This window comes from Pseudomyrmex gracilis, unplaced genomic scaffold, assembly GCF_002006095.1.
Source record: "Pseudomyrmex gracilis isolate BER0280 unplaced genomic scaffold, ASM200609v1 scaffold_80, whole genome shotgun sequence".
Classification (NCBI taxonomy): domain Eukaryota; kingdom Metazoa; phylum Arthropoda; class Insecta; order Hymenoptera; family Formicidae; genus Pseudomyrmex; species Pseudomyrmex gracilis.
In genome coordinates, this window is record NW_018020664.1 from 248,993 (window position 1) to 259,476 (window position 10,484).

Below are 10,484 nucleotides of genomic sequence, written 5' to 3' on the forward strand. Positions count from 1 at the left end.
TGAAACATACAGAAATAATTAAGAGAAATAAAGAAATAAAGTTTTTTTATTTTGTTTATTTTAAACGTGCATATACTCCGATTTCTCAAAAGAAAAAGCATGTTTGCGACACGGCGTTGTCAAAATAAACCGCGCGCAAATGTGACTTTATTTTTCGCTACACGCATGTCTGAGAACGATATTTAGATTGTTGAAAATGTTTAACAAACAATAAATCTGAAGATATTAAAATGTTAACATGTGTTTATACGGTGATTCGCTTTTTGTTTCAGCGATCGGTAATCAGCGTCGCTGGTAAAGCGACCGCTGGAACGAGAAACAACGCGGCGCGTGTGAAAGGCGAATTCTCTCTCCTCTCACTCCCCCAGAAAAGATTTCTTCTGACCTCCGGCGGTTTGCGGAACGATTTGGGCGCATTGTATATCGCATGTAAATTTGTGTTTCGCGCCGTACGAGCGATTCGAGCAATCAGCGCCACGCGGCGACCGTATGCCGTTATTATTCGCGAGTCGTTCGGCGAATCGAGCGCGTCGCATTGTCGGCCAATGGCGCTCGGCTGCGCTCGGACGCGTTCGACTGCGCTCGGACCGCTGACGGCGCGCGCGAGTTGTTGGGCAGCCGGGGGCCGCCATTTTCCTCCAAGAAGGGAGAAGAGTTCAGAGCATTGTGGCAACTGTCTATGCGTTTAATTTACGAGTCGAGTTAAAAGTGGTGAGTCAAAACGCGAAAACTGCACTCGCGTGATCCGCGAATCGTGTGCTATCTACACGTACGTACCGGCCGTTCGGGGCCCTCGGTGCGCCCGGTGGCCAGGATATCCGCGCAATTTTACCGTACACTGTGTGCCGAAGTGCGGCGCTCACCCGGTAGACGGACGCCGCCGCAACCGCCGCGCGCCGTTGCACAGAATTCATAACGAGAGAATCTATCTGTGAAAGACCGCAGGAAAATCGCGTAAAATCGGACAAAGGAAGAACGAGGAAGGAGGATAGCGCGTGAGCGCGGAAGAGAGAAAGAAAAGGACAAGACGCTTCAGGAAGAGAGAGAGAAAGAGATAGAGAGAGAAAAGGAGAGAAAGAGAAAGACAACGCGAGAGAGAAAGATAGAATCGAGCGAGCAAGAAAGAGAGAGAGAGAGAGAGACGAACACAGAGTGTGATTAGCTGGTGATCGTAGTGTGGTCGCGCAGTGAACTCGGTTTGCGGACAACATCGAGTGTTACGACGCTAAGCGGGATACCAAGGGGAGAGTCGCCTCCGACAGGTTAGTACGATGTGCGATCATGGCTTCTTCCTGTATGCGCGCGCGCGCGCGCCAACCAGGCAGTGGCGCGTATACGCGAGGACGTTACGCGAGGTTTTCTCGGAGCGGCGTCAGTGTGTTGCATGCACGCGGCCCCCGAGAATTTCGCTTCTTCTCCGCGTGTGCGTAAACGTGGCCGCGTGCGTGTGCGTGCGTTGCGTGCACTCTTTGTGCCGCGCCGGTAGGGATACACGGTGTGGTCTCTCGCGGTTTGTTTCCTCACATCATCGCCCGATGTCTCTTACCGCGATCTGTGTCTCTTCTTCGAATGCGATTTTTACGTTTTCGTCATCTGATTCTCGCAGAGACACTGTGCGCGAGTCGCGCGAACATAAATAATAAAAAAGTGGAGCGCATTTTGTTTACACATTTTAATTAATGACCAATACGGCATAGTAATTACGAATTCTCGAGTTTACAAACATCGAGAGCAAAACATGCGTGATAGTGCGATATCTCGAAGAATATTCCGCAACATTCTTCGCAAAATGTGTTTGAAAGCAAAATTCTTTTCCAAGTAAAAAATCATTTGTTATTGTTATTCGATGCGAGAGAAAATGTTGGAATAGTTTCAAGCAAATTCCGTGGGGATGTGTCACGAGTTTTACGTGCGTGCGTGCGTGCGTACTATGAAAATGAGGTATTATGATAAGACCCGAGTATATAATACATGTAGACGCCGAGAAAGAAGCGCGCGCGTCCGAGGGAACGAATACCACCTTTCTTTTTGCTCGCGCGCGCTCAGCCGAACTGTGGCCCGATTATTGCTTCCCCTTCCTTTCCTTCTTCTGTCGACTGCGCCTGCCTTCACTTCTGCTCTACACTTTGCCGCTACGTTCGTGTTCCTACGATCGCGACTATGCTGAGTGTGGGGTATCTGGATATTCGTGACTCACGTCAGAGTTGCTTCCACATCTTCTTGACATCTTCACGTGCTTGACACAGATGTCATTGCAATTAAATGGAAAGAGATACATCAAAATGAGTAACAAGTAAATTTATTATTATTTTATGTCAAACGAGGAGGACGTGCACGGCGCGCTTATGAAATTTATCAAAATATGATATGTTTGTTTGCAAAAGTGTTTTTCGAACAAATCTTGACGTCGTCGTACGAGCGATTGTTTTGTCGGTTAACGAGATAACAATTGACACTGAGTTACATCGTGTATATATATATAAAAAAAAAAAACGATCAATCTAGCAATCTATTACGTTTGTTTATCGCATGAGAATGATTTGTTGTATCAGACGGCAACACTTAAATATAATCATTCGCACGCAAAGAGATTCGTCATTATACTTAGAAATATATTCAATCAAAAAAATTTATATTCGATAAAAAAAACTGTGCGTTATTGCACAATTCCGATCCGCGAATATTGCCGAGTAATCCTTTTGACGACGTTGTCTTGTGAAACTTTCTCACTGCAGATGCGTACAGCTGATTGTGTTAAGAGTGTTGATGGCAATTTATAATCACACAAGAATAACAACTCCGCGAAGTTTCAAAGTCGGTTTTGAAAAAAAAAAAAAAAAAAAAACTACGTATAATAAACACACAACTAGATAAGTAAACAAAAATGCTTTTTATCGGTTTTTACGTTAAAATAAATCTGTACGAAAGAAGAAAAAAATTAAGTTATCTGAAAAGGTTCTTATTACACTTGTAAAAAGTTACCGAGCGTGGTGACGTGTCGTGAATTAATCACACGCGAGGAGTTCAAAGTATTTTTAAAAGGCATTCATTACATAAAGTGATACACGCGTAAATCAATGGAAGAGAAAGTGGAGTTCTTTACCAAGTGTAACGCCTCATTCAAAATGAGAATATCAAATGTTTTCATATTACGTACATACATTTTCCTGTTTATACTTTTGGACAATTAATGTTAATTATAATTTCATATGTAAACAAAGATGATGCATATTAATATAAATTAAATTTCGCGACATCTCTTTTGAGAGATAAAGAGAGAACGTGTTACGTTAAAAGTATAAGTCGCAAGCAAATAAATAGGAATGGGAGTATGGAAGGAGGGAAAGAAGAATAAAGGAGAACGGAGAAAGAGAGAGATACGAATGAATGGTATTCTAGAAGCGTCCAAATGGCGGTCGTGCTTGGCACAATAAGTAATTTATGGCATTCGTGCCACCCTTAAACGTCGTGCGGCTTTCCACCATTCCCCTTCTTCAACTATGACACTGCGGCGTCGATGTTATTATACCATAATTTGGTCGCCAATAGTGTTTCGCCAAAATAGCACTTGACACGTGTATTGCGTCAATGATGAAAACGAAAAAAGAATCTATCTCATAAAATTGAACTCGCGTTTGAGAACATTTAAAAATTGGAGATCAGAGACTCTGGCAATTAAAAAGCGATTATTATACTTTCTCTTACTAATTTATTGTTTATTACTATTTTATCTTAATTTTATTTCGGAATTTTACGTAATGTTTTTTTTTTTTTTTAAGTTTTGTATTTATGTATATTTATTTATATTTAATTGATATATAGATAAATTTTATCAATTTTATGTGCTACATTTTATCTGCGCATAATAAATTTATAAAAAAGTTCGAGAATGTCAAATGTTTACTTCATAATACACTCTTTCGCAATCAATCAGTGCGAGATCAGTTTGCGGATAGAAAGTTTCAATAAAGAGAGCAAGTGCAAAGTAATTAGAACGACCGAAACCAAAGCTTGTTCTCTCTATCTTTCTTTCTCTCTCTCCCTCTTCCCCTCCTCTCTCTCTCTCTCTCTCTTTCTCTCTCTCTCGAAATGTATGTTACATGAGGCTCGTGTATGTGAGTACACACACGATAAGCTTTAAAGAGAATACACGGGTACGTTTGACACGGAGCATCCAAGCATTGCATTATCTCTTCCCAACAAATATTGAACTACCTTGATTACTTATTCATACAATTCTGCTTTCTTTCTTTTTGACTCGCAAGACTCGAGCGAACTAATAATATGATTGTTTGTGTTTCTTGTTACGTGCGTTAGATGCCAAGCAAAGAGCAAATCGTGTTCAGCGTTCAACTGTTTTTTCTTTTTCTTTTTCTTTATTTTTCTATATTAGAAAATTACATCATTCATCTTTCTGTGATAAAATTCTGTGGCAAAATCAAGTTGCGCATTTCACGTACGTACGTGCAGTATATGTTTTCTTCGCGAGCTTTTTTTTTCTCGTCTCGTGCGGCAAGTGTCTCTAGTAAAAAAAAAAAAAAAAAAANTATCATGACGGAGGAATACGGGTCACAGCGTCGCTGAATAAGCAACTACCGACCGACCGTCCGTGTCGCTGCTTGCTCTCTGCAAGCAAACGTTCTTAAACGCGCGCGCGTGTTTTACTGTCTCGCAGGTGACGATTTCCGCCACAATAAAAAAAAAAAAAAAAAAAAAAACCCAAGATAAAAAACCAAAATATATCATGACGGAGGAATACGGGTCACAGCGTCGCTGAATAAGCAACTACCGACCGACCGTCCGTGTCGCTGCTTGCTCTCTGCAAGCAAACGTTCAGCAAATTACGTAAGGCCAGAAACGAGAGCTCGTTTAAATGCCTCGTTTGCCGACAACTTCGAATAACATATCGCGAAGAATTTTTTTTTCCTCGCGAGAAAGCTTTCGTTTCTGTAAAATTTGCTCTTCGAGAGATCCAAGGTCAGACTCGCGATTCTGGTTTTTTTTTTCTTTTTTTTATTTCGAAATTACAAAAAATACTTCATCAGTTCAGATAACACACATAGTTACACAAGATCAATTTGCTCTTAATTAATTTGTTTTCGAAGTAAGCAAAAGTAATTGATAATAATTTGAAAATTTTTTCACGCAACATATTGCGTGCAATATACGTCGAAGTGTACGCGCTAAAATCTTTTACAAACGATGAGTTTATTACGAGCGACGGTACGAAGGCAGAGACGTTTATCACCGTAATTGCGAATTAACTTTGGAACGCGATAGCGCACACAACCGCGCAAAGTGGCATCTCCGTTGTTTTTCTCTCGAAAATATTTTGCCGTCTTTCCCCACCGATAACTCGTCAACTTGGTCATACTTATCTGATACGTACACACATTTCGTGCTTTTCTCTCAAAACCAATTTATTATTTGCTCAAGTTCGCGCTGAAATACGCGACTTTGAGTTGAGTTTAAATCTCTCAGCTTTTGTTTGTGCGAATTTTAGGTTTTGTTTTCTACTTACAACGTACAATATCATGTGAAATGATTTTGCAAAACACCAGATAACGCGTGCGTTTACGTGCGTTCGTCGAATCGAAAAAAAATTTTTTGTTTCTCAAATAAAAAAAAGTTTCTCGATTTAGTATTTTAATGAAACAGTCGCGGAAGCGACTTCTAACAACGGAAACATCGTTTCGACACGAGTTGTGTGTATCTGGATACGGCGGCTTTTCGAAATAACGCCGGTTCGACAACTCATATAACGCGCAACACAAAGTCGTCTTCGAGCTCGAGTTTGCTCGCTGTGTAACGAGGTCGAATATCGGGTTCGCTTAATCCGAAAGCGTCACGAAACTCGTGAAGATTTAGTGAACGTTCACGCACACGTGAAACACACACACACATACATATGAGGAGAGAAACTAACACTGTTATTCGCGCAATTATACTACGGTCTCTCTTTCCTTCCCCCTCGTCTTTTTCCTCTTTCTCACACGCGCGCCCGCATAAAAACTATTTACCACTTTACCGTCTCGACAACAAATGACGAAATAATTTAATTAATTGCACTGGTGTTGAGATAAAATATAATTTTTGCGTTGAAATGTTTTTTGTAAATTATTATTATTATTATTATTATTATTATTATTATTATTATTATTATATGTAAAATAGATGAATTGTGTCTTGGAACGTGATAGCAATCGAATAATTCGCGTCACACGTGGAGCGAGATCTCGAGACGCATCTATTTCGCTCGCTTTGCGTAAACGGCCAGATAAGAAAAGATCAATCGCGAGTCCAGATCAGAGATAAAAAAAAAACATAATTTCATCGAGAGCACGGTGTATATTCAGTATATAACGGTCTTTGCTAACGACAAGTCTCCGTGTATCGTGCCACCATCCTGTGTGTAGGACCTCGAAAATGCAACTCATTCAAATTACACAGCATCGGTTTCTCGACTCTTGGATCCATTACATATTACTCATCCGGGTCGAACTTGCTTCAACTTGCGAATTTCAACACACAGTTCCGACCGACAGTTCAAACATTATTCAACGAGTATCTCTCGCGAGATTGCTTTGAATTAACGATACATGATATCATCGCGCCGCTCTCTCTCTCTCTCTCTCTCTCTCTCTCTCTCTCTCTCTCTCTCTCTCTCTCTCTCTCTCGCTCTCGCTCTCGCTCTCGCTCTCGCTCTCGAACAAAAGATTTGTTAATTCGCGTTCTCCTGTTTCGTCTGCCGTTATTTTTGACCGAGCAATTACAACGCGCGAGGTCGAATCGGAAAAAAGGAGGGAAAGACGGGTGGAATCGGCGAGAGGAAGGGAAACGCGCGGGTCAAAGGGAGAGCGGGCGAGCGGGTGGGTTGGGGGAGGGATGAAAAAAATGTCTCTGTCTCGCGAGTGTGAGAGCGTGAGAGCGTTAGTCGGGTAGAAGAACCAAACCCCGCCGCGCGGCGTGGTGCGGCAGTTATTATCGATCTCGGAGCATCGTTACACTTCGCGTCCAGCCGCACGCTTACGGGATCCGTACAAGTGCGACGGCGGCGGCGGTGGCGGTGGCGGTGGCGGCAGCGGCGGCGATGAAACGGCGGCGAGAGAGAGAGAGAGAGAAAGAGAGAGATAGAGGCCCGGCTGCCGGTTACATCGATTGTCCTCGGTGACCAGTACGCGCAATACGAGAATCCTTCGGTCAAACTATTCCGATACAACCTGAGCGAACTAACCGTCTTGTAACCTCAGCCTCAATGATCCCGCGTCTAACAGACTATTCTTTAGCCTAGCTAATCAAGATGTATGTGTGGGAAGAGGAAAGCGATTAATCATATGTATATCTTGTTCGAGCGCGAATCGATATGAAAATACGAGAGGAGAAAGCACGACAGTTGGATAGAGCGAGAACGCAAGCTTTCTAGATTAGATATTATGCGAATGAATAATAGCCGGCATTGATTACGTGTTTGTATTTCATTAAAATGCGAAGGTAAAAAGTGAAAAAAAGAGAGAAAGAGAGAGAGAGAGAGATACAAGGACGTGCTTAAGCGCGCGAACTTGAGTTACAGCAAATTTAAAATCTTATGAAGCCAAGTCGAGCGCGGAGTTAAAACAAAAACGTCGAAGCCGGTAAATGACGCCGTCGGAGTTTAATGGGATACTTTGAGGAGATCGCGCAGCATCCATGTACTCGGGGTAATTTTTCTTCGAAAATACGAGGCGAATAACTTGTAAAAATTTGACGTCGGAGTAAGATGAGAGTATCGTTTATCTGTAACACCGTGTATTATATATATATATATATATATAGCCGAAAAAAAAAAAAAAAAACATTGCCACTTAGCGAGACCGGTTGGAAATTGGCGCCGAAAATCTCCGCGAGTGAAAACACTCGCTTAAAACGGAAAGACGCGTGTGTGCAAGAGAGGGAAAGAAAAAAAAACAGACAGAAGGTTAGGATCGCACACGTCGTATAGTATAGTAGTACGGTCGAATAGTTGGGCCAGGTCAGTTTGCTAGCTTACGTAAAAGAGGCTAAGTAGCGCGTCGAAAAGGAGAGACAGCCTGGGGGAGGGAGGGAGAGAGGGATAGAGGAAGGGGGACAGGAAGTGTTATAAGATATACAGAAAGAGAAAGAACAAGCGAAGGAACGGAGGGATAAAGAGAGAGAGAGAGACATGGCGCCCGGACAAGTCGGCTAGATGCAGAGAAGAGGAGTGGGAGCACCTGTTACAACGTGGAGAGTTTCTCCCCCCTTTTCTCTTTCTCTCTCTCTCTCTCTCTCTCTCACTTCCTCTCTCTTCCCTTCAATTTGTTGTCTCCCTTTCTCCGTGCCGCCTCTCAATTCGACGAGCCACCATTTCCACACGGCTGTGTATTCAAACGACTTTTGTACGCGGATTGTTCGATCATCGGTGCCATATTCTTCGCCGGAAACTCGACCGTTTTTTCTTTCCGTCCGACAACTCTCTTCTCGTAGCAGTTTCGATACAATGGAAACAATGTTCCGATTGCGTGTGTATGTGCGTGCGTGTGTGCGTTCGTATAATTAAAGCTAAAATCAGTTGATTTTTCTCGTCGAGTAAAACGATCTCACGAGAACGAATTGTAAACGAGTTTAGAAGAATAACATGAAAAGTATTCTTTGGAAGTTATGAGGCAACAATTTTTTGTTTTGTTTTGTTTTGAAGTTACACGGAAAAACGGGAGAAAATACACTCGCCGGTGTGTCATATTAATTAACGACAGAACAGCAAAAGCGTATAATCGTCTACGCGTAATCGTGATTATGGGAAATCGATTGTATAGTCACGCGCGCTACACGTCTCTGCGTGCAAAGGAAAAGAAAACAAGCGTTTGTTTCTGACGAAGCGCTCGCGAGCGCTTTCTTCAATAAAGAAGGTCGCTGAAAAAGTTACCAACTTCGCAGAAATTTTACTTTTTTCGCAAAAGCGATAGAAAAAATTCTTCCGACGTTTTCTTGGTATTTGTTTTCTTCAATATGTTAAAACGCGTAAATAAAAATTATCGCAATTTTATACAAAAAGAAAAATTACATTTGTTAAAGTTTGCATCTCTTTGAATATACAGGGTGTCCCAGAATAGCCGTACAATCTCTCGTAGGCAGATAGAAGGAATAAAACTGAGTCGAAAAGTCTTGAACCATTTTTTTCTATTATTTATAATAAAGGAGTAATTATTGAGTAAAGCGGGCCAATCAGCGCAGACCTTTAGTCACGCGCACGTCAGTGAGCCGCGCGCCTGGTGTTTGTGAGCGCTCACTGACGTGCGCCTGGCTAAAGATCGGCGCTGATTGGCCTGATTTACTCAATAATTACTCCTTTATTATAAATAATAGAAAAAAATGGTTCAAGACTTTTCGACTCAGTTTTATTCCTTCTATCTGCCTACGAGAGATTGTACGGCTATTCTGGGACATCCTGTATATATATACATATATATCTCTTCTGAGGCGATTTGAAGTAGTAGTCGTGTCGAACAGGTAGCAACTAAATTGCCAACTAACACAAAACACGCAACAATTATGTTGAGCGAATAAATAGCTCGAGAGTTCCGATAAAGTTCAGTGCCGCTCGCACATTCCGCGCCATGTAGAAATAACTTCATACACATTATTCGATTTAAATTGCCAAACGCCGAGAGATGTGCTCATAATTTCTTTCTTTTTTTTTTTTTTACACCGTGATCTAACTACATTAAATAACATTTTGTTAAATCGCGCGTTATCCGCGTCTGAGAGAAAGAGAAATAGAGAGAGAAAGAGAAAGAGAATTCTTTGTGCGAAGAATCTTATGTTGCGAGAGAATGACGCAACAGTTTTCATCGTTGCAAAAAAAAAAAAAAATATATATAATAAATCTATTCATATTTCGTACCGTTTTCAGTCAAATTCTATATCGTACGTTTAATTTTAAAACTAATGATCAGCAGTATCAGTAGAATAAAAGCGAATAACTTTCTTCATTCGCGAAGAATGCTGAAATAACAGCGCGAGTCATTCAAAGAAAGTTCAAAAACTTATGCTTTAATCACGCTTCACATTTTTCATCCGTAATTCAAACTCTTGTTTGTCGAAGAACTTTCGCGAAAATCGTACATGTATGAAATAATAACATCTTGTTCTTAATTTGTTTTTTCTAGAGATTTATCTCCTTATCAAAGTAGTTTTATTTTCCGTGTCGCGTCTCCTTCAAGTATCTCGTTCAGAGACTAATAAAATTGTATGAGATATTGAGATCCCGAGATATGTCGTCAGAGAAGTTTGACACGCAGAAATCACATTCCGGCATATATATATATATATGTATATATATGTATATAGATATGTATATATATATATATATGTATCGGCTTACAGATGGCTGTCGTCTGTTTCCTCTCCCGTAATCGGACGTCATCATCGTCGTCATCATTGCGCGCGATGCAGTCATCTCGAAGGTGAAGTGCACGGAGTGGGGTGGG

The 10,484-nt window shown here is 41.4% G+C and overlaps 1 protein-coding gene across 6 annotated transcripts in view; it reads left to right on the plus strand.

Moving 5' to 3' along the window:
* The first annotated feature begins 1,069 nt into the window (after nucleotides 1-1,069).
* The window catches only part of LOC109855081 (C-terminal-binding protein), a 25,050-nt gene continuing 15,635 nt past the window's right edge, over nucleotides 1,070-10,484 (plus strand). For 4 of the 6 annotated variants that reach the window (XM_020428913.1, XM_020428918.1, XM_020428919.1 and 1 more), the window contains exon 1: nucleotides 1,070-1,262. The gene's annotated coding sequence lies outside the window, so the exon portion shown is untranslated. Of the gene's footprint in view, nucleotides 1,263-1,440; nucleotides 1,942-1,981; nucleotides 2,294-10,484 lie in introns of those variants that run through there. The other 2 variants (XM_020428916.1, XM_020428915.1) reach the window with 2 other exon arrangements.